This window comes from Camelus bactrianus, chromosome 3 (genome assembly GCF_048773025.1).
Source record: "Camelus bactrianus isolate YW-2024 breed Bactrian camel chromosome 3, ASM4877302v1, whole genome shotgun sequence".
Lineage (NCBI taxonomy): Eukaryota > Metazoa > Chordata > Mammalia > Artiodactyla > Camelidae > Camelus > Camelus bactrianus.
Window position 1 is genome coordinate 14783175 of NC_133541.1, and position 27470 is coordinate 14810644.

Consider the following 27470-nt stretch of genomic DNA (forward strand, 5'->3'; position numbering starts at 1 on the left):
ATGATTTTAAAGGTGCCATCGAAATGAGTCAGTCAGCCTATACTAAGATGAATTTGTTACTGCGTTTTGGATATAAACATAGAGTACACAGATTATCTTCAGTGTTGTCTTTGAGAAGTTATAAACATTTTAATGATACATTTCTCAGATAAAAAGGGCTTATTTTTCATATAAGACAATTATTATATTTTGTGCCTCTGGCTCACTTTACTTCTCCTTGTATCCCACTGACTTTGTTAAAAAGAACGCCACAGCCCCAAAATGGAGTCACGTTTGCTCGACCACATCAGCAAACCCAGGCTTAGGGCTTGATACTTAACCTAATGGAAACTTCATTTGTCCCCAGAAATGTAGCCTTAACCTGTCAGTCAGGAATTTCCTGGTCTGCACCAATCCAGTTGTCTGTCACGTGGGCCTTCCTTATCCCCTAAAGGAAGATGAGGTGATGTGCCACATAGACCCATTCCATCCCCCGTAGTTTACCTAAACCTGAAATAAACTTTTTTTGCTTGTGACTTCCTTGTCCTTGCTTCTAAAAATCTTTCCCTTTCTGGAGTCCTCTGGATCTCTCCTCTACTCTCTACATGGGATGCTGTCCAATTCATGAATTGTTCAATAAAGCCAATTAGATCTTTAAAATTTACTCAGTTAAATTTTTTTTAACAATATCTTTTTCGTTTTGGCAGAAAGATCTAAACCTGGGATGATAATTAAATGTCATGAGATCTCTGTGATTTCCCAATACTTGTGTTATTTAGAGATAATGCAAATAATTAAATAAAAGCTGTGTTTATATTTAAGTAAAATAAAAAATTAGAAAAGGTAATGTCTAAGTTCCCTACCACATTGGTAATTCTCTAAATTATAAATCTTCCAAAAAAATTTTTTAAAAGAAAGCAGTGAACTTGGCTGCAGTGTACATATGATTAAGAGCCTGAGCTCTGAAGTGGAACATCTAATATTGTTTTACAACTTCACTTCTTAGAAACGAAGCGGCAACGGACATGTGCATTTAATTTACTGGAATAAAGTTTTTCAAAATAGATCTTTATAATCTGATGAAATAAAATTCATATTTTAAGGCAAGACAAGAAAAATTTAAACAAAAATTTTCTCTGCCCATTTGAGCCTCCTCCTTCCCCTCCAGTGTATGTTGTGCACCTTTATTTTGCATTAACCAGACCTCCCCAATGGAAGAAATACATACTTATCTATAAAGATCAATTTTTCTTCTTCTGACACCAGCCAGGAGATTCCTTTAAAGATAGCATTCCTTTCTCAATCCTGTAAGGGTTCACGATGACCCACCACTCACGTTGTACATGCAGACATCTTTGGTGAACTTTATGCACAATGCCAATAGATCACTTCCCTCACACTTAGCAATTGGTATGGAACAGACTAGATCAGATGACCTGGGCAGATACTGGACTGGCTGTAACTAATGGAAGTTCTTAACCTAAATACTTACTTATGATTTTACTAATGTTACTGGCTATATTACTTACATTCTGCCTATTTTACAAGATTATTTCTTACATTACCAAATGTGTTACTGAGCCTCCAACGAAAATGTTGATGACTAGGTGACCTGAAGCAATTAACCAATTATAGGATTCAGTGAGATCAATGACTGTAACAGTGTAACTCTAGATACGGGAAGAAGCAATAAGAGGCAATTATTTCCTGGACTGTAACAGGCTAGTAAGACAGGTGGTCCAGAGGCTTCAGGCTACTCTTAAGAGGGCTTAGTACAGTAATAGCACATTGAGTGAGTTATCAATGAAATTCTCACCTGACCTGCTAATGAGCTTTTCTAGGGCCATGAGACAAACTGGTCACAAAATGCTTCCCAAATCTTGGTTGAAATTAAGACCAGAAGGGAGGAGATTGTAAAATCAAGAATGTTGCCCATAATCCAGTTCTACAAGAATCAAGTCATTAGCCATTGTAGTGGCTGACCTACAATAGGAATGAAAGGAATTCAGGGTAAAGATCAGGATGAGGCACTGTGCGCTCTAGGAAAATAGACAAAACTGGCCCTAAGATAGTTAGGTATTTTCAGGAGAAAATTTTATGAACCCAGTTTCTTGCATCTTCCCATACCTAGGAAAGCACCAACACCATTAACTAAGATATCTGTTCCCTGAGAATAGCAGTAACCTTCTCCCAAGACGCACACTTCATTGCATGCACTCCTTTGCCAAAATGACATACACACTGGCCTCACCCCTTACATATTCGGAACAGTCCTCAGAGCTTTGTGAAAGACTGTCTCCCAGCTTATAATCCTCAGGTTGACTCGAGCAAAATTTTCCACTTCTTTCTTAGATTGACTAGTGATTATTTTTTCATCCACAAACCCATTTATTGCCTATTTCCATGTCCCCTCTAACATGTCGGATATCAGTAATGGGCACCTTCTCTCTTTTGATCCTGATTAATATGTAGATGACTATTGATTTTCTCATTCATTTCAAAGAAACAGCTTTTGGTTTTATTGACTTTTCTATTCTGTTTCATTTTCTCTTTCACTTAACTTTAATCTTATTTTTATCTATCTTTTTCCTCCCATCTACTTACATTGAGCATAATTTGATCTTCTATTTCTAGTTTCTTAGGATGGCAAACTGGATGCTGATTTTAGACCTTTCTCTAACATAATCATTGAAAGCTAAAATTTGCGGCAAAGTACTGCAACCCATAATTTTTGATAATTTGCATTTTAATTTTTATTTAATTCAAAATATTTTAAAATTCCCCACGCTATTTCTTCTTCTTTCTAATTTTTTAGAAGCATTCTTTATTTTTTCTCAGTTTTACTGAGGTATGATTGACATACAGGCACTGTATAAATTTAAGGTGTACAGCACAATGACAGAGAAGTGTTATTGAATATCCAAATACTCATTGATTTTCCAAATATTTTTATTTAATTAATTTTATTTCATTATTGTCAGAGAACATGTTCTGTGCAATATCAGACTTTCACTGAGACATTTTATGATGCTGGTTATTGGCTATCTTGGTGAACATACTATGTGCATTTGAAAAAAAATTTCCTCCGCAATTGCTGAGTGGAGCGTTCTATAAATATTCATTTAGCCAAGTTGGTGGTGCTGGGGTCTTCTATATCCTTGTCCATACAATTTATCAATTTACTGAGGAGTGTTGAAATAAATCTCCACCGAAAGTTGTACGTTTATTTGTTGTGGTTTTAGATCTGTCACTTTTTACTTAATGTAATTTGGAGCCCTGTTATTAAGTTCATAAATAAACACTTTGGACTATTATATCTTTTTGATTAATATTTAATCCTTTATTATTATGAAATTCCTCTCCATGCCTATGATAACATCATGTTTTGAGTCTTTGCCTGATATGAATGTAGCTATCCAGATTTATTATGATTAATTTTTACTGTTACATCATTTTTCTTTTTACTTTAACCTATCTTCATCTTCAATTAACATATGATTCTTTTAGACAATATGTAGTTGGATTTTGCTTTTTATTCCAGTTTGAAAATATCTGTCTTTTATTTGGGGTGTTCAGTCCTACTTTTACTTAATGTAAATATCATATGGTTAGATTTCAGTATACCACCTGGTTATTTGTTTTTAATCTGCTTGATTTTCCTTCATTTACCTCTTTTCTTGTCTTTTTAGATTTATAATTGGGTATATTTTAATAGTCTATTCTATCTCCAATATAGTCTATTAAAAGCCCTCTTTTTTTTAAATTTTAGTGGTTCCTTGGGTTAACAGTATGCATTTTATCATATTGTAATCTATCTTTAAATAATAACAAAGCTCTTCACATATAATGTAAGGAGCATACAACTTAATACACCCATTTATCCCCTCTCATCCTTGTATAATTTTTATCTTACATTTTGGTTCTACTTTTAATTCTACACATTGTATATAAGTACAATAATACATTGTTATTATTTTGCTTTAAACTGTCATTTGTCTTTTAAATGACTTTTAAAATGTAAAAAATTCATCTTTATCCTTCCCCACAAATTTGCCATTTTAGAGCTATTTTCTCCCCCCAGGATTCCATCTGGTGTTATTTTTCTTCTGCATGAAGAATTTCCTTTAACATTTTCCATAATGTAGATTTGTTGGCACTAAATTTTCTTATAGTTTCACCAAAAATATTTGGATTGGCTAAGGATGTTCTTTAGTAGTTTCCTCCAAAAAAGCTTGTATGTTCAAAATTATTCAACTATAGGATTTGATTTTGAGGACTATGAAGTATATTTTTGGCTCACAATTTATTTTCAAAAAGATCATATGACTGTCACACCATTGTCATTTGTTCTTGAATTTTACTATGGAGTTACCAGAGCCTGATTTTTTCCCCTTAAATTTGCCTTAATATTTTCCCCTAATTGCCCATAGAATTTTTTCCTTAATTTTGAAGTTCAGTAATTTAATTAATGTATATCCCAGTGTTCACAAGTTTGGGTCAGTTTTTTCCTCACATATTGAATGCTCTTCTGTGGAAGGCGTCTTTCTCTTTTTTTCAAGGCATCTTTTAGAAAATGGTCCTGAATTATAAATATTTATGTTACTATAATAGTTGAATTTAATTTTAAGGGTTCTGATTGTACATATATTGAATTAATTTTGTGTTTTGTATTTATCATTTCCTCTAAAATTAAATGCATATATATATTTCCAACACATTTTGTTTACTTTTCTCATTTCTAGCTTCTACGTCTCTTATTTCCTTAATGCCTTTTCATCCATGGTTGCTTCAATTTTATTTTATTTCTGTGAAATAAATTTACTTTTTCTCATACTTTTTTTCTGAAGTTCTGCCATCTCCAATTCAACTACTTCTGCTGTCTTTCAAAAATTCCATGTATTCTTGCATTTCTACCTTATGTTCTTACTTTTTAGAATTGATTGATTTATATTTCATGAAAAAATGTAATTTCAACTGTCCTTTTCTACATGGCAACATTTATCTAGTGAGTAGTTCTTTATCTGTTATTAAGACATGCTATTCTGTTTCCCTTATTAGTAAACTATTTTTACATAGATATTTTATCAACTTTTAGTTATTCATACTGAACAGACTTTCTACTTCTCCACTTTCTACTCTGTGTCTTTTAAAGTGATTCAATTGGCTATTACAGTCCTGCTATTAATCGGCATCTATCTATAGTTCTGCCAACATTAAGTTTGCATATTTTTGTTTTTCCTTCCTCTCGATTTTTCCTAAACTTTCACATGCATAAGGGGAAATGCTGACTTCAAATATTCATGTGCATATTCGAATTATCTCTTTTAAGGTTTTTTTAATCACCATGTTTATTTATTATGTTCTATTACAAAATAAACCACTTGATTAAATTTATACAATTTGACCCTTGCAGATCCCTGGGTTCTTCATTTGCAGACTCCAGCAACTGTGAATCTAATCAACAGCCACAGACCTAGTAAACATCTGATATGAGCATCCGTGGATTTTGATATCCATGTGGGCCTCCTGGAACCAATCCCCTGGGAATATAAAGGGGTGACTGTATTCTCAAAAGTACTTGGAACTCCCCACTGTATTTCTCACATTTTGACCTTCCATCATATGCTTTTTGGAAAACATTTCCAAGTATTTAATTAAATGGCAACAAAATCTCAGCAGTTTACAGAACTAAGTTAACTCCTAAATCCAGAGTCCAAAGTCCAAAGTCCAAAATCCTTCTACCTCAATCACCAAGATTTCACATTGTCTTCTTGTGTTGTACTATTTTTCTCAGGCATATGTAAGGATGGACTATAAGTGTTACAGTGAAGGCATGAGAGTTTTCTTTTTTTCCTTTTGTTTTGAAAATCCCCAAAGTATATATACATCCATTTGTGTTATGATGTTCCAGAATGGCTACCCAATGCCACATTTTTTGTAAGTCTTGTTTTCTGTTTCAGAAACATTTGAGAAAAAGGGGCTGTGGGGAGACATAATGAGGTAGGGACTGCCTGCGGGCATCGCTTCATAAAGCAGGCTGGTTAAGAGAAATATATTTGAGAGTCCCTGCTTCAAAGCCCCTATGTGGGAGTAATTGATAGGCTAATGTAAATTCTAATTGCCATAAACAAAATCAGCATAATTTAAGACATTTAAAAATATCTTACTACACTAACATACTTTACATCTATAATGACTTTTAGCTTTTTCTTCTTCTTTCTATATTTGCATATTCACATATCTCCTCTGAAAACATATCCCACTGAAGGCATATTTCAAACTCAAATTTGTTTTTGTTTGTGGGATTTGAAAGATACAGCAATGACTGGGTCATAAATTTTGCCCTGTGATTGGATTCATCTTGTTTCCATGGTGATTAACAGGGAGCCCAGTTGCCAGCCTATTATATATAACTTACATGCAACACTGGAACTGGAGCCAGACTTTAGTTAACTGTACTTCTGCTGAAAAGAACTTAAATGTTGTTGTTCCTACTAAGGCCTGGCTTATTGAAATACTTAATAATAGCACTTTTTCTTACTTTTTTCGTATCTACCCCACCACCTCCTTGCTAATAAGAGTAGGTGAGACCTTGATCCCCAGAAGACACCAGTTCCGTAAGAAGTCAGCTTTGCTTTGGAGGGAAAAAAATGATCTTCTAGTTTTTGGAGGGGAAAGAATGGATCAGACAGGAAGGTGATTAGAACGCATTAACAGGGTAATATCATCCCATACTGCGATAAAAGGGTCATAGTTTCTGAATGCAACAGCTTTGGGGAATAAGATGTACATTCTTCTGCCTCTGTTTTTTAAAGAATTTCCCCTGAGCAATTCAAAATAGGAAACAAATTGTCAGAGCAGTCCATAAGACAAGGAGAATTTCATGCTCAGCATAGCATGTATATTTTATATTTCTCTCTGTTTTCTTTTAAACTCAACCAATGACTGTCTGATTTACGTGGCACATCCGTTCAGGCTGCCGGTAGTGGTGAGCCCTGGGTGTAGGTAAGAAGGTGATGAGAGAATGTAAACAATAATGAAATTCATTATAATCTGTCTGATTTTAATTAGCACCATGAACTGGCAGTTTTGAACAATTGCAGCGATGAAACACACCTCTGTGCCAGGATGGACAGCTCCCACCATCTGCACTGCCATCAACATACCACTGATTGAGGAATAATTGATACCAGTTCAATCTCTCTGGCCATTTGAAGCTTGAAGTCGATTCATCAGGAAAGCTCCTGGGAGTGGTAGTCTCTGAGTCCTTTCACCTTCAAACATGCTTGTTTGTTTTCACAGCCTTCATAACTAAAGATAACATTGACTCGATGCAAAATTATTTAGCCACATTTTCTTTCCTATATTAACTTAAAGGTGCCAATTCATTGCTTTCTGGAATAGAGAGGTACTCGGAGACGCTGATGCCAATCTGAACTTCTTAGTCATAATTGCTTGGATGCCTAATTGATTTTTGGTTTTGGAAAGCTGATGATTTTTATATTTACACTTTTTAATTAATAGATTTTTTTGAGTAGTTTTAAGACTACAGAAAACTTGAAAGGAAAGAGCAGTTTCCTTCTCCCCACTCACTCTGCCCCTCTTACTGTCTCCCCTATTAACATCTTGCATTAGTGTGTGACATTTGTTATAATTGGTGAGTCAATATTGATAGATTATTATTACATGAGTGTCCATAGCTTACATGAGGCTTCACTTTTTGTATTGTACATTCTATAGTTATTGACAAATGTATAATAACAGGTATCCACCATTACAGTATCACATAGTACAGTTTTAGTGCCCTAAAAATGCTCTCTGTTGTGTCTGTTCAATTGTCCCTTCTCCCCCACCACTGATATTGTTACTGTCAGCGTAACTTTGTCTGTATGTGACTATTTCAAAATGGCTTCTTTCACTTAGCAATAGGCATTTAAGATCCCCCCATGTATTTTCATGATTTGAAACCTCGTTATCTTTTTAGTATTGAATAATATTCCATTGTCTGGATGTATCACTGTTTATCAGTTCACTTACTGAAGGACATCTTGATCGCTTCCAAATTTTTGACAAATATGAATAAAGTCCCTACAAACATTCATGTGCAGGTTTTTGCATGGACATAAAATTTCAACCTTTTTGTGTATATACCAAGGAGAGAGATTACTAGATAACATACTAAGAGTATATTTTGCTTCGTAAGAAACCACCAAAGTATCTTCCAAAGTGGCTGTACCATTTTGCATTCCCATTAGCAATAAATGAGAGTTCCTAATGTTCCACATGTTTGTCAGCATTTAGTGTTGTCAGTGTTTTGGATCTTAGCCATGCTAATAGATTTTCAGTGGTATCCTGTTATTTTAATTTGCAATTTCCTAATGAAATGTGATGTTGAACACCTTTTAATTTGCTTATTTGCTATCTGTATATCTTCTTGAAAAAGTATTTGTTCAGGTCGTCTATGAATTTTTTAAATTGAGTTGTTTATCTTCTTATGGTTAACTTTTTTAGACTTCTTTGTGTATTTGGATATTAGTTCTTTAACAGATATGTGTTTTGCAAAGATTTTCTCTGTGTCTGAATTGTCTTATTCTCTCAACAATGTTTTTACAAAGAAAAAGTTTTTAATTTTAAAGAAATCTAACTTTTATTTTTTTTTACTTTCTTGATTTTTAGTTTTTGTATTTATTTTAAAAAATCATCCTCAAATCCAAGGTCATCTAGATTTTCTCCCACATTATCTTCCAGGAGTCTCATATTTTTGCATTTTATATTTAGGTTTGTGATCTATTTTGAGTTCATTTTTGTGAAGGCTGTAAGATCTCTGTCCAGATTCTTCTTCTTCTTCTTCTTTTTTTTTTTTTTTTTTGCATGTGGATGTTTAGTTGCTACAGCACTATTTGTTGAAAAGGTACTCTGTTTTTCCATTGAATTATCTTTGCTCCTTATTAAAGATCAGTTGGCTGTATTGTGTAGGTCTATTTTTGGACAATTTTCTGTCCCACTGATCTATTTATCTAACTTTCACCAATATCACACTGTCTTGACCACCATAGCTTCAAAAGAAATCTTGAAGTTGAGTAATTTCAGTCCACCCATGTTATTCTTCTCCAAGAATATTGAATTGACCCTCGTGGATGTTTTGCCTCTCCACATAAACTTTAAAATCTCTTTGTCGATCTTCACAAAAAAGCTTTCTAGGAATTTATTTGGAATTCGGTTAAATCTGTAGATCAATTTTGGAAAAACTGACATCTTGACAATACTGACTCTTCCTATCCATGTTCATGAAATATCTCTTTGTTTATTTGGATCTTAAATTGATTTTTAAAAAATCTGATAGTTTTACTAAAATAAGTTTCAGAATTTTCTGAGGTATACAGTCTGTGTTTTAAATATTTAGTTAATTATTGTTATTATTTTATGAACATTCCATGGAACAGTAGTTTTTAGTATGAGCCTGTTCCATCGCTTTGGTTTTATATTTTTGAACTGCTGGTCAATGTGTGATGGTCCCTTTGTCTGGCTTCTATAGCTATTGCTTTCTCTTGAATTCACTTTTATTCCTCTCCATTTATTTTTAAATTTCAAGAGTGATTCTTCCCATCTTATATAACTAAACCAGTATCCATTATATTTGCTCTTGTGCTTTTTCTAATTTTTGTCTTGACTTCTGAATTTTGTTTTCTTTTACTGGTTTTCTGAGTTTTGTGTCCCCTATTCTTACCTGATTTTTCACATCAACATCCCCATTTTGAGTTTTTTAAAAAATCTGATTTATCTTATTTCTTGATAGTTTCTATTATTTTTAATGACTTGAACCCACTTTAAAATTTAGGCCACTTTTATTTTGTGGCTTTGTCTTTCTAAAGTGTTTTATTTTCTATGGAGACATTGTTATGCCTGATTATCTGTATACAGAATTTGTTTGCAGCTACTTTTGTTAAGGATTTTAAGTGAAATATGTTCTTCTGTTCCTTTAGTTGGGAGGAAAGGGGCAAGATAACATTTCCATTTCTATTGCCCTAGAATTCTCTTATATTATTTTCATTAAGTAACCAGTCAAGGAAAAAAAGTACTTCTTACTTTCTGAGATCTGCCTTATCTGCTTCTTCCCTCACTTCCATCTGTACCTTCTGTTCCGTTTGTCCTGGTGAGTTTACGTATCATTTTCCTTTGAGATTAAGCTTTATTCTGGAAGAAAGATTCAGATTACTAGTTTCTAAAGTGCCTGGAGCTCAGACTGCTTTCAGATTATGCTAGAATCCCCTCGCATTTAATTTACCAACTGAATTCTCCTGAAGCTCCTCCTAATTTCAGCTGCTTAGAGGTGTTTGTGTGCTCACAGAAGATGGCTTCTCGTCTCCCATCCGTCAGGTACCGCTTTGCTTTCCTTTGCCTCCTCGTGCACGTAGACTCACAGCACATGGGTCTTGCAGCTGCCCTGCTGTGCCTCCACCTGCCCGTATGCTGTAAAGTCTTCTTGTAGACATTATCTTTATTTGTTTTTTTTAAATTTTGCAATGCTACGTGTTCTGCCTATTTTTATTGGGAGATTAAGGAGTTTCAGAAACCATGCCACTCTTGCCACCATCTTCCCCAAACTCATAGACTTTGCAATACTCTTTAAATGCTCTGTGGCTCTAACTGGATGACACCCTCACTACTTTGCACTCTTTTCTCAGTAGGTGGCATTTATTAATTCACTCCTTCAAGAAATATTTTTTGAGTGCCAGGCATTTTTTAGGCACAGGAGATTTAGTAGAGAGCAAAACTAATCAAGTTTATATTGTAACTGTGGGGAATAGAAAAGAAGAAAACAAACAGGCGTCTGCACGTATGTCAGAGAGTGATGAGTGTCATGAAGAAAAAAGAGAAAACCGGGTGTGCAGAACTGAGACTAGAGGGAGAAAAAAAGAGCTTATTATTTTAAGTAGGGTAGGCAGGACAGATCTCTCTGTGATAGTTTTATATTTAAAGAGAGACTTAACAAAAGTGAGAGAAGAAGATCTGCAGCTCCCTGGGTGCACCGTGAGAGAATATTTCAAGTAGAGGAATTAGTAAGCCAAAATTCCCTGAGGCTAGTGCATTCCTAAAGAACAATAAAACAGCAAAATATCCAGTAGGGATGAAGACGGTTGAGTGCAGGGGAAAAAAGCCATAGACATCAATGTGTAAATCAGAGGGTCTCACAAGTCATTACAAGGATTTTGGATACTTTCCTGAATGAGATGGGAAGCTACTGTAGAGCTTTGTGCAGATTAATTACATGATTTGGCTGATATATTAAAAAAAGGATTAGCAGTTCTTGGGAGAATGCACTTAGAATGCAAAGGCAGAAGCAATATAGAGGCTTATAAGGCTTGGGTGAGAGCGGAGTGAGAAATAAAAGGGATGGTAACAAGCGATGAGACTCAAGGTATATTTTGAAGGTAGCAAGTTTAAGATGGTGATCTTGATCTGAGAAAGCACAGCTGAGTGTTACACCTTTATATCCAAATCCCATGTGGAAATCCTCAAGCAGTCTGTATGAATGCCAGACAATTTCCGGTCCCTGTTCTTACATCCATTTGAATCACTCGATTACTCCAGAATAAAAAAGAACAATAATTGTTATCCTTACCTTGCATCATTTGGAATAAGTTTAAAAGATAACTTAATAACTATCCCAGCAACTCTTCTCACATCCTGTTTTCTTTCCTCTGAACTGTTACCATATCTACAAAGCTTAGAGGCCTCTCATTTTCCAAGCTCTCAAAAAGCTCTGTCTCCTTTCCCAGCTCAAGCAGGCTTCCTCTTTCTCTCTTCCTTCTCTCCTGTCAACTCTTTCCTATGTAAATAACTACAGCTCCTTCACCAAGTGCTTTCCCCTCCACTAGCCTTTTTACCTTGTGGTCCCTTCTGTCTGCTGATAATGCATTTCTGCAGCACCGAAGAGAACACAGTTGGAGGTCGGGAAGAAGGGAAGAGATGTACGGAGGAAAATGAGGGGAACCAAAGTAAGTAAAATCTTACTTTTCTTTATCCAGTGGCTGGAGATGTAGCAGAAATGTTGCTTAGGAATCATCTCCTGGTTTCCTTTCCTCTTTAATTTACTCTGTCATAGTCTTTCTGTGTGGCACGAGAGAATAATTCATGGTCATCTAACAACTAAAGAAACTAAAGTAATTTTGCTACCCTCAAAACCACCTCATAATGGACTTTTGGGAGAAAAAAAGTGACATTCTGAAATGCTGGCCAAAGACACTGTATGAAATGAGTTTAAAAAGATTAGGGAATATATGTAACTCTGCAGTAATGACATCTCTGTCATCCTCTCATTCTGCTCCTATAAGCCATTTATTAATTGTGTTATATGTGGAATCTTAAAAAAAAATGATACAAATAAACTTATTTACAAAACGAAAACAGACATAAAAAAACAAACTTATAGTTACCAAAGGGGAAAGGGGTGGGAGGGATAAATTAAGAATTTGGGATTAGTAAATACAAACTACTATATATAAAATAGATAAACAACAAGGCCCTACTGTATAGCACAGGGAACTATATTCATTATCTTGTAATAACCTGTAATGGAAAAGAATCTGAAAAGGAATATAAATATAACTCAGTTATATATATAATTATAAAATATATATGAATATATAAAATGTATACTATGTATAATTCCGTTATACATATGTATCACTGAATCACTATGCTCTACACCGGAAACTAACACAACATTATAAATTAACTATACTTCAGTAAAAAGAAAATGTGTTATCAACAGGTTCTAAGATGAAGGGACAGATAGTTTTGTTATCCCAAAAGGGAAGGGGAGAAAGACCCCAGTTCTTGTCTTACCCAAAAGAGAAGAATTCAGATGGGAGATGGAAGCGTTCTGTAGCAAAAGATTTTAAAGGTTTTATTAGCAAACGGAAAGTACACCTCCAAGAATGGGAGGCAGGCTGATCCAAGGGTAGATAATAACCGTCTTTGCTTGCCCCTTCTCTTACACCCTCACTTAGAGATGGTCTCCTGATTGACTGAAGGCTCTTGCCCCTGGAGTGCTTAGTCATGCTCATCCCCTTCTGCATATCCTTCCCGGTGATGCACACAGAAAACCCATGGAGGGACCTAAGCCGCAGTGCTGATTATATTACAACGAGCATTGTGTCGCGTCCGGGTAGGTCACTGTTGCTACATGCAGTCGTGGCCATAGGGTTCTAACCAGTTTCTTGCTGGCACTCATTTAGAGGACGTAAAGCCCCTTTACCCTGAGGGCAGGCAGACCGCCATCTTCGGTACCATGCTCCCTCACCTCCACCTTATCTGCCCGGTGCCCCTACTTACCTAACTACCTAACATTTTTAGAAGAACAAGAGGGAGCGGGGTTGCATCTTTGCTCTTTAGATCCTCTCAGGCCAAATCTTAGGAAGGACTGAAAGTTAAGAAATATGAGATGATATTTTTTGAAGGCAGAGGTCTCCAAGAGAGGATCCCATTATACTCTGGGAAAATTTTGAAAACAGAGGGCACTGCTAGTTCTCTCAAGATAAGAACTGAGAAAAATGTAGCAGTGTCTTCCCAGGGAGGAGATGGTAGGAATGGCTTTATGAACCGTCTGCAGGAAGGAAAGAAGCGAGTGTTCCGACCAGAGGCCTCGTGGATGAGGAGAGTGACATTCACCAGGAAGGGGACACGGCTTGTACTGCAGATTGATGTCAGCTTAGACCTTATCTGAAAGTAGATGGCCCAGGAGTCACACACACCACTTGAGCTCCTTCTGCCAAGACTTACTCAAATGCCTAGTTACATTTGTATGCTCTCAGCTACAAAGAGATCATGAAATGCAATTTCTAGATGGACAGTTGACATACCAATATAACTCTTGAGTCCTACTTCTTAAAAAATAAAAGGGCAATAGACACTAACGAGATTTTTACCCAAGTCCTCCACAGACAGGTATTGACTGAAGTAAATGTACAGCCTAAACGTTGAGAGTTATGTTTTATTTGGCAGGAGGACTCGAGCCGGGATGACAGCCTCTCAGATCGCTCTGAGGGACCACTCCCAAGAGGTAGGGGAGGAGCTAGGATGTATAGGAGCTTTACAACAAAGACCAGGTATTTCGAACATTTAAAGATTCCTTGTTATCTAAAGAAAACCAGGCATCTCAAGTTAAATAATTTAGTGCTTTTCTATGTACGGGAGGAAGCAAACATTTGGGCTCATTGAATTCATTCCTTTGACAAGCACCTAGCTATCTAGGGCCAGTGTCCTGTCTTTTCTTATTCTGAGTCCCCTCAGGGTGCAGCATTGTGAGTGGCTGCAGAGGCCGGGCTGCAGGCTTGTCTTCACTGGGGGGAGGCGGCAGCCGCAGATGACTTGATGGTTTCAGCATTCTTTGTTTACTGATACGGTTTGCAGTATTTTTCATTCACAAGAAAATGGAGACTTTCATGGATAATGTCCAGTACCAGTCTGGTAGCTTTGCTAGGCAGAGCCATACTCCTTGAATGCTGAGATGGACAATTGTTTCAAATGTAGAGTGAATCTGTACTTGAACTCGATCAAAACCAAGTCCTGGAGCACCATGAAAAAACTCCATTGCGCAAAAGCTCAGGCTATTCTGTTCAGTTTTATTGCCCATTCCCAGAGTGAAAATCTTCTTTGAAAGGGCTGGGTCCTTACAGAGGAAGGTCTGTTCTTTCTCATCAGAGAGCAAGCTGAGTATAAGATATGAAGAGACAGATGATGTGAGAACTTCCCATGAATGATAGAAGAAGGCAAATGTTCTGAACGACCAGAAAGCGAAGGTGAGTCATTGCTTTCATATGAGAATTGCTGACAGCATTAAAATCCCTGTGGTACTTGTAGAAATGTCTGTAGAAATGAGGGCAAGAGGAGAAAATGGGCCTTCCAAACTATCATCCACTTTAGATTGGCTTAATGCCTTTTAACTTGATAGCTGGAGAATTCTTTAAAAGTATTTGAGCTAAGAAATCTAGTCCTGATGTAATTACTCTGCCTCACAAATTTGCCAGGGTTTCAAGTTCTGTCCAGAACGTCTGTCAGTCTGCCATCTCTAAGAGGTCGTGTTCACTTACACAGTCAAATCCACATCCATATCACAGGAATCACGAAGGGGCCACAGCAAGGGCATATGCAGTTCATTTTTTTTTATTATGAAAAATGGGGGAAAGATACTCAGGCACAACTAGAAATCTCTTCTCTAGATGTAAATACCCAGCAGTAAAAAAGGGAAAAATAATTTATTATCCATTCAGTAGAATAAACTAGTTCGTATCCATTTGTAAAAGAATAACTTCATGAATTTTTTTGTATTTTTTTATTGATGGGATAAATAAAGGATAAAAAAAATTATTCAAAATGAAAACTCAATTAGAATGCTGTAGAGAGTGAGGAGAAGAGAGAGAAAAGAAGACAGAGAGAAAGAAATGTCATCGGAGGTTAAATCTGGATAGTAGAATTTTAGATCTATCTAATATTTAATTCTCCTCTTTGGTGAGAATGAAGTGCTTCTTTTGTATTGGAAATGATCAATGAATGCTTCTTTAAATCTTTTGTCTCTGCCTTTCCCGGACATATTTGTTCAACAGACAACATTTTTAAATGGAAATGTAAGCTTATTTTAGCATGTCTTCCTCATCCTATTTTTTTTTTTTATTCCTTGGCTCAGAAGTAGTAACACATGAATATTTCATGTCAATTTGGGGGCAATTTTTACTTCTGCAATAGCTTTCCTGTCTGATAACTTGACATCTATAATTTTGGACATTAGAGCAACTATATGACACTTTAAACAAAGCTCACTAAAACATACATAGCCATGGTGCTGGCCAAAAGCAAACAGATGAATCAAATGAGAAAGGGAAAAGGAAGAGATACATGAATATCAAAGTGAAATAAATATACCTAAATTAGAGAGACTTTAAATCCACTTTTTATAGCTGTGACTACATTGGCAGAAACTGAATGATTTAAATGTTCAGGATCCATTGATACATTTTCAGACTTCAAATGCCATTTGTTTTGAACTCACACACACAGTGACCTTACATTATTTTTTTCCCCTCTGATTAGGAGGGACATGGTTATCTCACTAATAGAAATGTGGTCTGTGAGAGTATCCTGGCTAATAGATAATTCCCATGCTACCCAAATACTTAAGTGAATTTGAAGCACGTGTTCAGCTTGAAAGCCATTTGGATAACGCAACCAACCACACACAACTGTTGGGGCATTACCCAAAGGAAAATGCAGAAAATGAAATTGTTGGCAAAGATAATCACTGTGAGTTGAGTGCAGGGTCTGAGAGCAGGAGGCTTTCTGGAATACTACACTGTCTATTGTGAGCAAGTAAAGAAAAGATGTTTTAAATTTGGAACAAAGTGGCCATTGTCTAAGATCCCTTAGTGAATTGGGTAATAAAAGTATAGAGGCTTTTATTTTATTAAGGTCACCAAAAAATTATAACCCGGGAGAGCTGGCTCAGTGGGCAGAGTTGGAGGTGTTTTACAAGTGATAATCCTGTGGTGTAGAATGACGTTTTTTGGACTGGGTAATACTGTTGTGCTTCCTCTGAGTGTTCCTTTGTTTTGTGTTAGAAAGAAGCAGTAGAGAAGATGGAGAGACAGCATAACAGGATCAGGGGTATTGAATTCGAAAACGATACTATCATCCTCACTATGGTGGAAAGTGAAGAATCAGAACACCGAATGCCGAAAAGAGAGGTGATGTATGAATCCAGGATGTATCCACTCTGAGAATTCTGGTTAAAAGGAGTGAGTGTGTGAAATGAAAATAATCTAGTAGAGGCGTTCTTAACCAAGGCACACAGACTTGGAAAAGGTGTTGTTTTGTAAATCTTGATTGATACAAGATATTTGGATTTTACCAAAACTAAATTAGAACTCTACATTCAGATCATATCAGCTTTTTGAAGTAAAACACTAGTAGGGTGGCCTGTTAGAGCAGGCAGATAGCTAGATATGAGCAGAGATAGGGGGACACAGACCAAATGGCAGGGATTGGGCAGAAAGGAGGGGCACAGGCCAAATGCAGGAACCCACACATCGTGTAAGCAGCAGGGATCCTTGGGCAGAGAAAGAAAAGCAGGATCCTTGGGGCTGATAAGGGATCATGCCTTTTAGGGTGACAAGTGGCCTGGAGAAGAACAAAGAAAGGTGAGAAAAGGCAGGAATTTCTTGTGTCCGAATGTAACCTTTTGCTCATTATGCCCTCATTTCAATAAAATTAGCCTTGCAGATCAGAAGTACCCATCATGCACCGATGCCATGACACTTCTCAACCAGACTAAATAAGGACAAAAATCCCTCCTCCCTTTGGGAAGGGATGGAGGATGATGACCCCAAACCCTTCCCTCCCCAATGAATATTCTGCCCATTCATTTTTATACCCTATGTAGCTAACTTGCCAAAGAAACTCAGGGCAGCTACTCACCTGAGCCTGCCTGCTCTCCCCTGAGAGTGTACTATCCATCCTTTAATAAATCCTCACTTCAACTTTTTTAACCACTACGTCTTATCTCTGAATTCTTTCTGAGACGGGACAAGAACCTGGAACTCCGGTTGCATCTGTCGGCAACAGGCCAACAATAAAAAGCAATGAAATAGAGAGTCCATGATCCCAGCATAAAAAAGAGAGAGGAGCATGAAAGGGTAGCATTGGGTTACCACGATTCATAAAGAAAAACTCTTATAAGTAAATTAGTTTAAAAGATTATAGTAAGACATTAACCAATCTCTTTATTTTGAAATTCTATAATTCACTGTTAATTGTAAAATTTTTTTTGGATCTTGTGTAAATTAATTGATACATAGAAAAGTGAAAAGGGGTTATCAGATGACTTTTGGGGTGAGAGAGGGAGAGGGTGTGATGCAATATTATTATTTTCACTTCTCTTAAGTTCCTAGTGTTGAGCTGCAATTGTGTAGGCTAATGTTCATTTTTCATTCAATATACAGTCCAATTCTCTAGTCAAAAACTAAAAGCCTGTCCATTCATAATTTTTATATTCATCAATAGATTTGGTTTTTTCTATCATTATTAATTTGATTAACTTTGCATTAAAGTAGAGACATTTAAGTGTAAATTTTAGAGACAGACTTTGTATTCAGGTTCAGAAAACCTGATGAGTACATCTTTCTTTACTACCAAAATCCAATTAAAATGAAAGAATTATAAGAATAAAAGATAATCCATAGTGACTAGGAAATCTTCATGGGTACCATTAGTGAATCTCAAACAGTAAGTTGTCTAAAGCATAGAGAGAAAAAAGAATTCAATTGCTGACAAATATGAGATTATGTGTACCCACCCAGGAAAGCCCTTAAATCAGATACAGCATAACCTCGGACATCCTATGGGCAGGGAGAGAGATTGTGATGCAAGATTTCAGAATGGCTATTCCAGAGTCCAATCTCAAGAGGCCAAGCACCGGTGTCTGTTCTCAGTAAAGCTGTAAGAGGTGGACAGATGAAGCAGGTCACCTGCTACTTCCAACGTGAGAAATTGAGGCCTGAAAGAGAAAGAGGAAGGCTCCAGGTAATTTTGTGCCACAGCAAACAAGGAGCATCTCCTCTGAAAGCCAGAACCCTGCTAACTCAGCAGGAGATACTGACCATGATCATAGGCCAGGCTCTCTCACGATCGCCAGGGCTCTGAAACCAACAGCTGATTGGATCACCAGGTACCACTGAGTATTCTAATAGCTGAAGAAACCCATCCCATTTGCCAAGACTGCTTAAGATATTCATATACATATTAATGAATCATCAAAAGTCAAAGACTATTTAGGAAGAATATGAAATAATATGTAGAGGTATAAAAAGAGCTATTCAAGAAATAGGAAAAAGCACTTCAAAAAATCTATTCTTTATACTAGAAAACTCCAGTGAACATCATATTTCCAAACTGAGAAAAGTTGCTAAAAAGAAAAACAGTTGTGGAAATAAAAGATTCTTCCTACAACAGCAATAGCAACAACTATAACAACTCAACTGAAGTGCTGAATACCAGAATAGATTTGGTAAAATGATTAATTATCATGAAGATGGAGTAGAGTCATTTGCCCAGGAGTCAATAAAAAAGTAAAAGCAAGTAAATTAAAAAGAAAACACATGAAAAAAAAGGGAGAGAGAGGGAGAAGGGAAGAAGCTAGAGGATGAATCCAGAAAGTGCAATATTAGTTTAAAATTTATTCCAGAAAGGGAGAACAAAGAGGAATGACAGAAAACAATAATTGAAGAACTCTATAAAAGTTCTCTAATGTAAAAACGACTCATGCTTCAGATTAAAAGTGCTCACATAATGTCTTCCCAGCATCTTAGGCTCTCCTGAACAGATTTTCAGTGTCTGGAGAATTTGAGATGGGTTATCTAGTTTCGCCCTGGGGGACCACTTGTTGCCTTTGTTGGGACGCGTGGACTCAAGTTGGAGCAGATGTTACACAGACAGCGTTTTAACTCCCTACTTCCTGCTCTCTCCCAGTCTGGGGGTTCTTTGGTGGGGTTCACCACTGAGGAAAAGCCCTTTCCTCTGCAGTCCTTTCCAGTACTGTTACCAAACCAAATTTGGGTCCCCTCGCCCATGTGCAGTCAAGCCAATCTACTGACATGGGGTTGTGGTGAAGAAAGGTGCAGCTCTTATTGCAAAGCCAGACAAGGAGTCCAGGCAGTTAATGCTCAAGAGACCCAAATTCCCCAGTGGCTTTCAGGGAAAGGTTTATAAAGACAGGGTGACAGTGAGGGTTGTGGGGTGTATGATTAGCGCCCGGACTTTCTTATGATTGGTTGGTGGTGAGGTTATCTGGAGTCAACAACACTAACCTCTGGTTCCAACTAGTCTGGGGTCTACATGTTTGTGGTTAACTTGTGGTTAATGTCTTCCCCCTGGTCGGGGTTTCAGTATCTGCAGAACAGCTGAAAGAATATTAGCTTTGAAGTTTATCTATATTAGCTCACAATATGATCTATAGACCTTGAGCAGAAACTAAAGGTCCTTGACTTTGTTTAATGGCTAAACTATGATTATTTTGTCTTGCTTGACTGTTTTTCCTTTGTTTTGCATTTTCTCACTTCTCTGATTGACTGTATTCTTTAGAATTTGGGGGAGGCCTAGGAAGCTGAAGTTCTACAAAAAAGAGATGGGCAAAGGACATGGGGAAGTCTGTCCGAGGATGGTCCCATAGGGTCTTGCTTGGTTACAGACTGAACTATATTTGTCCTTGCAATATACCTGAACTGCTTTCTGTCACCAGCTACTGTCCTCTCTCAGTCTGGCTATGCCCCTCTCTTTATTGCCTCTTATTCGCCTACCATGTTTGTTCCGTTGCCTCTCTGGAAGGAGAGAAAAACATCAAACTGTGGTGTATCCTACATGTAAGATTAACTCTATCTTATAAAGACTAATCATGACAAAATAAAATTTACTGTTAGAAACTGAAGGCAGTGAATCAGAGGCCACTGTGCCTATTTCTCAACAACTCAACAATTACAGGATTATGCCTTTGGAAAAATACAAATTTGGGGGAAAATCTCCTTAATTATATCTGAAAAAAACTCCCTCGAATTAACAATTACAAATTATATAACCCTGATGATTGTGTTTTTGATCAGGTTTACAGAAATGGAAAGGATAGAATTACATAGAAAGAAAGAAATTAAAAACTGCAGCAGAGCACACTCCTTACAATATAGTCTATTCACAGAAAATATATTAAAACTGTATGAATTGTGTCACTATGTGATTCAAGTCCTCCATTTTAGCTCTTTTTCTAAAAGCATAACTAACAATTTCAAAGATAGCTTATGTGCTGGAATATAAAATACATTTGAGAATTTAACTTCATTTTACTGAGACTTTTAATGACATAATGTAATTAATAAAACATTAAAGTGATTGATAAAAGGGTTGAATAAAACAGGACTAAAATTTATTTTTAGATCTCTGAGCTATGATATCTATAAATTTCTTACATCCAACTGTGTAATTGTCCAACTTGCATTTTTATCTTATTTCCAACAATATCATACACTTTCTTATTGAATGTTTTGATGAGCTTAACAAAGGCAGCACAGGGTGAAATGACATATGGAGTCAGACAAAGCTGTGCGGTAACACTTACCATGGGTAGGATTTTTAGTACAATATTAACTTTTCCAAAAACCGTATCTGTCCACAAATGGGAATTGGGTCTGAATTGGGGCTGTGATATGCTTTAGCCAACAGAAATGGGTAGGCCTCTGAGGGTAGACCCGAAAGCCAGGTAGCTTTTATTTCCCAATCAGAATATCTGATTTTCTGGTTGTAATTGCCTACATTTCTCCTTAGCCTCCACGTCCTGGGTGTAAACCCTTTTAATTAAACCAACAAATCTTTTCTACAGTTCTATTCTGGTCTTTATGGGAAGCACTCGGCTTCTTTCCAAGATACTCTTTCTCTGATGTTACATATCAAATCTGGAATATCAAATCCTGTTCCATGAAACCCACAAACCATTAGCCACATGTTCCCTATAACCCTAGCCAGTTCTTATGAGAAAAAATAAAACAAAACCCTATCTATAGTCTTCTGCTTTATGAGAATAATAACCTTGAAGAAAATGCACTCAAATATGAGAAATAGTTTTCAAAATCTTCTTTGATAAAAACATTAAGAAAACAAATGTCAAGGCTCTCACTTGACACAGTCTTCGAAAAGATCTCTCTCCAGGTTACTTTAATCTTTTCATTGATCTGTCAGACATTAAGCCAGCAGTGACTAATCAACCTAATTTTCTTTAAAAATAATGCATATTTCTGCATTGTAACCAGGGTATTATGAATAAACGTTTTCAAAACACTTTATCTTCTGTGTGTTCTGTGCTTACAGCATGTTTATTGTTTTACTAACATTGCAATCACATAATCCAAGAAAACATTTTATATTTTCTTGTTAAGTTTATGATGAGTCTGATGAAAACCACTTAGTTACATTTTTTAGCAAACTGCCAACAGACCACATATAAAATGGTTTTCCCGAGTATTTTGCTTGGTCAACTTCATCGTTTGTGGAATCAGTGTTTCTGCCTGCCTGGGTAAGAAATGGCTTTTGTCAAACAGAAATCTCCAGAACATGTCTCATCCTCAAACATTGCTGAGATGATCAAAAGAGGTCTGAACATTCCACTTTAGTTTATTACTGTAATCTATTTACTGAACTAGACTTGAATTAAATTTTATTAGCCATGTTGTCTTTGATCAATTTTCATTGTATTCATTCTACAATTATTTATGCTTATTCCATCTTCCCTCACCTAATGGATGATCTCCTGAGCATCTTAGCAGCCAGGATGGAATGAGAAAGCTATGGGCTTAGAAAAAGCCCAGAGAATTTTTTAAATTACCCCCATTGGCACACTGCTGGAGTGTGTGTGTGTGTGTGTGTGTGTGTGTGTGTGTGTGTGTATTTAATGAATTAGTTACCAGTTTGTAAAATTTGGGAAAGTTGGATTCACATAGTCAAACATTTACAATTGACTGGAAGAGTCCATTGTATTGTTTGATATTCTAAATCTCCGCTCACCACTTTAAGAAGCCAAGATTCAGAGAGAACAAGAAACTTATGTATGGTTAAAAAAGAAGAAAAAAGCTCCTTATTGCTAAAGTCAGCATTCCAACTCAGATCTCTGATCTCAACTCTTGTGTTCTTTCCATCAGATCCTGCAAATCCTGCAACCACAGTTTAGAGATAATGCTACTAAGATTTTCAGAAAATCTGTAATTTGCTCAACATAACACAGCTAGTAATAACAGCCAGAAGCAACTACACAGAAAAGTTCTTTTTCTACTAAAAGTCAAGCCCTCATCATCATTTCCAGGTGTACTTTTTTCCCCAGCTGAGGGTCCAGTCTTCCTATCTATTGACCCGTAGTCCAGCCAAATCTATCCTCCTAATGAATATCGAGACAATGTGTTTGTAGAACCAACCACCACCTTCCAGCTCCTCCTTCCAGTTCTGATGTTCTCTAGTGTTTATCAAATTTCATAGTGATCTTCATCTCATGCCAGAAACATGTTCCAAAAGAAAAACATCCTTCCTCATGAACCTCTTCTAGACTCCATACTGTCAAAAAAAAAAAAAAAAGAGAGAGAGAGAGAGAGAGAGCCAGTAAAGATCAGTGGCTTCTATTAATATTTACATCCATCCATTATTTCTCAAATAACTGCATCTGGTGGGTACGAGGAGCTGCTCCAGGCACCGGGGATGTGATGAGCAGACAGTATTTCTGCTCTAAAGAGACTCACTTTGCAGCAGGTGAAGGGGAAGCATAGAGACATTAAAAAAATTGTTGAAAGAAAATATGTTCTGGAAGTTATGAAGTCAAGATGAGGGACAAGCGCAAGGTGACATGGGTGATAGGATTGGGTGGGGTCCCTGTCGGTGGTCAGAGGAGGCCTCTTAATGCGACGTTTTGTGACGTGAGAGCTGAGTGTAAAGGATGCTGCTCCCTGTGGTTGCCGGCCCAGCATCCTCCTTCCTTCCTTTCATGCCCTGGCTGTGTTTACGTGCTATGAGATCACGTGCCATGAGGTCCAACCCTTCACCAGGAGATAAATTGTACTTAGTTTAAGCAAATTAGGTATTCTCACACACCGTACACAGCCTTAGACAATGAGATGTAAGGGGGCATCACCTGGGCTTTTCCAGAAATTTTTCTTCATTACTGAAAGAGGAGGCGTGCTCAGAGACTCGGCCATGGGAAGAGGCTGGATGTGGAGAAGCTACCTGTGACCTGTGACCATGAGAGGGGTTTCTTACAGAATGGATGGAAAGGTGGACAGAGAGAGAAAAAAAAAAAACACCAGTCTCAGTGACATCATCAAGCACTGAATTAATCCAAGAATAGCCTTTATCCAAACTTCCTGCTGTAGAAGAGATAAACCCCTTCTTGCTCAAAACTTTGTGCCCTAAAAGAGGCTAACTGATAACAGAAGTCATGCAGTGATGTATGAGTATATGTGGGCATCTTTATGAACACACATGGAGTGGCATCCTTATGGGGACCATTACTCTATTATGTACTGACTATAAGCATTTTTTTTTTTTTAGGATAAATAGACAGCATGGTATAAAAAAGAAATACTAAAGAAGGATTGAATATTTAGGTGATGTGGAGGGACTGGAGCCATAGGACCAAGGAAAACATGAATTGATGACAACAGCTAAAATTATGTGATCTGGCTTATAATTTCTTACGTTAGAAACTGTCAAGAATCTGAACAATCTCTTAGGTCCAAATATAAATTCTTTCCCCATGTCAGCTGCATTACTTAATTAGTGTTTATTTGCAAACCCTCAGCAATTAATTTCCATGAGTTTAGTGGGACTATGCCACATTCATAATTATATTTCTTTAAAATATATGTGTATTTAAGAATAATTAATTTCACTGAAGATACATGCATATATAAGGAACACCAGTAACTCTTATTCCCGTTCCTACAAAATCTCTGAAGTCACCAAGTGCAAACAGATCAAGACAGTCATTTCTGTTTACAAAAGCTGAGGCCTTTTTCCAAATCAAGACCTGTGTCAGCCTTTTCTCTGCAGCATCTGAGAACACCCCCCACCCACCTCCTCCTTCTGTCTGGAGAGCTAGGGCATCCTTCTCAGGATTACTAATGCTAGTCAACACTGGAAAATAGGGGTATTTATGTGCCATCTACTGGATTTTTTAGAAAAATGCATTTTCAAATACCCAGATGTTGCCTTTGAAAATTTCAGATATGTAGGCTCTTTTGATTTCTATTTACAGTTCTGCGAAAATTTGAGAGATGCCATAATGCTATTAAATTTTGGATGCACAGCTCATCTTTCTTTGTGACACAGAACTAGATACCATAAGATGATAGAGAGCCATTATCATATCATTTGCAAAAGTAAGAACATATCTAGATTAGTTCAGGTGTTAGGTGGTCCCTGTCCATGTTAAAATCATTACCCGGGAAGTCATGTCTCCTTTAACTTGCATCACTTTTTGACACAAGGACTTTAGTTTACTATAATTAAACAAAATGTTACTTCCTTTGCTTGTAAGTCCAACTCATCATATACATGATCTTTATGGCTGCCTAAGCTTCAACTGCATCCTTGAAATTTGTGAGTTTCCGGTGTAATATCTATATTTTCATCAACCTTTCTACAAAAAAAAGCTCAGTTGCACTAAGTCAAAAATAACAATAATAATGGTCTTTTTCTGGGTCTTTATTCATTGAGGTGTAGCATCAAGAAATTTAGATCAAGTATTCTAGACCCCATGTACTTTTGTTTTAGATAAAACAATATGTATATGGAAAGATAGACAGATAGATAGATAGATAGATAGATAGATAGATAGATAGATAGATCTTTGCTATGTGAAACATATTGTTAAAAAAGTAAAAAGATTATCCATAGACTGAGATGTTTAAACCACTTTTCTCACAAAGTACGTGTATCCAGAATTAAGAACACCAAAACTCAATAATAAAAAAACAAACAACCCAAATAAAAAGAATGAACAAACTATCTAAATAGACACTTCATCAGATAAGGCTTACTGATGGCAAAAAGCACATGAAATAATTATTCAAAAAATTATTCATTGGGCAAATGGATGTGGAAACAAAGCTGATATTCTACTACACACTTGGACTGTTTAATTAAAAAACAATGACAATAACAAAGTGATGGTGAGAATATGGGCCACCTACACCCTTCTTATATACTGAGGCTGTGAATGCAAAATGGCACTTTGTGGAAAACAATATGGTAATTTATCACAGAGTTAAACATACATGTTCATATGACCCAGCAATCCCACTTATTGGTGTTTTCTCAAGGTAAATGAAAACTTATGTTCACACAAAATCTAAATACACATGTTTACAGCAGCATTATTCATAATCAAACAAAAATTATATACAACCCATACGGTTTTCATTTGTTGGATAAATAAAGGAGGTTTAACACATCCATACAAAGAAATATTATTCTGCAATTAAAAAGGAAGAATGGATTATTGATTCATCAAAGAATTTATCTAAATTTATTTTGCTATGTGAAAGACTCAAGAGCTACATATTATTTGTTTCAATTTAAATAACTTGGAAAAGGCAAAACTGTGGAAACAGAAAAAATCAGGTTTCACCAGGGGTGGAGGGAGGGTGTGGTTTAAGACGAGCATCAGAAGGCGATACCTGTGGTGTAGAACTTTCCTGCAGCACAGCTCTGGCCAATAAGACTACACATTTGTCAAGACCAACTGAACTCCACAAAGAGCGAATTTTACTCTATGTAAATTAAAAAAAAAAAAAACAGAATATGAAAAGAATACAAAATATAATATAAGACATATAAAAAAACAGAAGCATACTGAGAGTGGGGAAGAAAATATGTAACCTAAGTAACTTTGGAAACCAGAATTTTGATGGGATGCTCTAAGACAATAGAAAGAAAAACATTAAAAACACTAAAAAAAAAAAAAACCCACTAAAAAACATATAAGATCTACATTTGGGTTAATAAATCTGTTTTTTTCCAGGAGTATGAGTATGGGAATCCTGAAAACTATGTTTTGCATATACTAAGATGGAAAAAGTAAATAAGTATCTTGTATGTAATGAGAGACAGATTTCTTACTTTTAGATAAGGCAGATAGAAATAAGGAAAGGGGAAGTCTAGAACCAACCCTAAGTAGATATGGAATCAGAGGTGTCATTAAAAGCTTGATTGTTTGAGATCTTCTGCCAGAGTTCAGTAGGTATTCTGTGAGAACTGTTTCACATGTAGACGTATTTTGGACGTATTTGTGGGAGAAAGTGAGCTCCACATTGTTCTATTCCACCATCTTGAAGTCTTTAAAAAACCTATGTTTTAAAATTATAGATGATGGATGATAGATAGATAGATAGATAGATAGATAGATAGATAGATAGATAGATAGATAAATGTCTGTGTATGTATTGGTTGGTATAGATTCATACATGGTCCTTGTTCTATCCTCTCAGGTCTAAATTCAATGATACTCTAGTTGCAATGAGCATACCTAGAGCCCAAATCTTTGCTTCTAAATATTACTCTCCATTTAAAGGATCCAGGATTGCTTAGGGAACTGGTAGATTCCAGGCCTAGAGCAGGGTAAATACAAGATAAATGTGAGAAGAAGATGTAGTTCTGAAAAGTACAGAATTACTCAAAATAATAAAATGTTCACTATGAGGTGATGAATGTGTTAATTATCTTGACCTTGGTAATCATATCACAATATGTATGTATAACAAATCATCATGTTATATACTTCAAATATACACAATTATATTTGTTAATTATCACCAATAAAGTACAAAAAAAAAGAGGAAAGGGAATAAATGTTGAAAGAGCTTAGAAGCCAACCTGTAAAAGCTCCCAATAGGCAAAGTTGGAATGATTTAAGCATT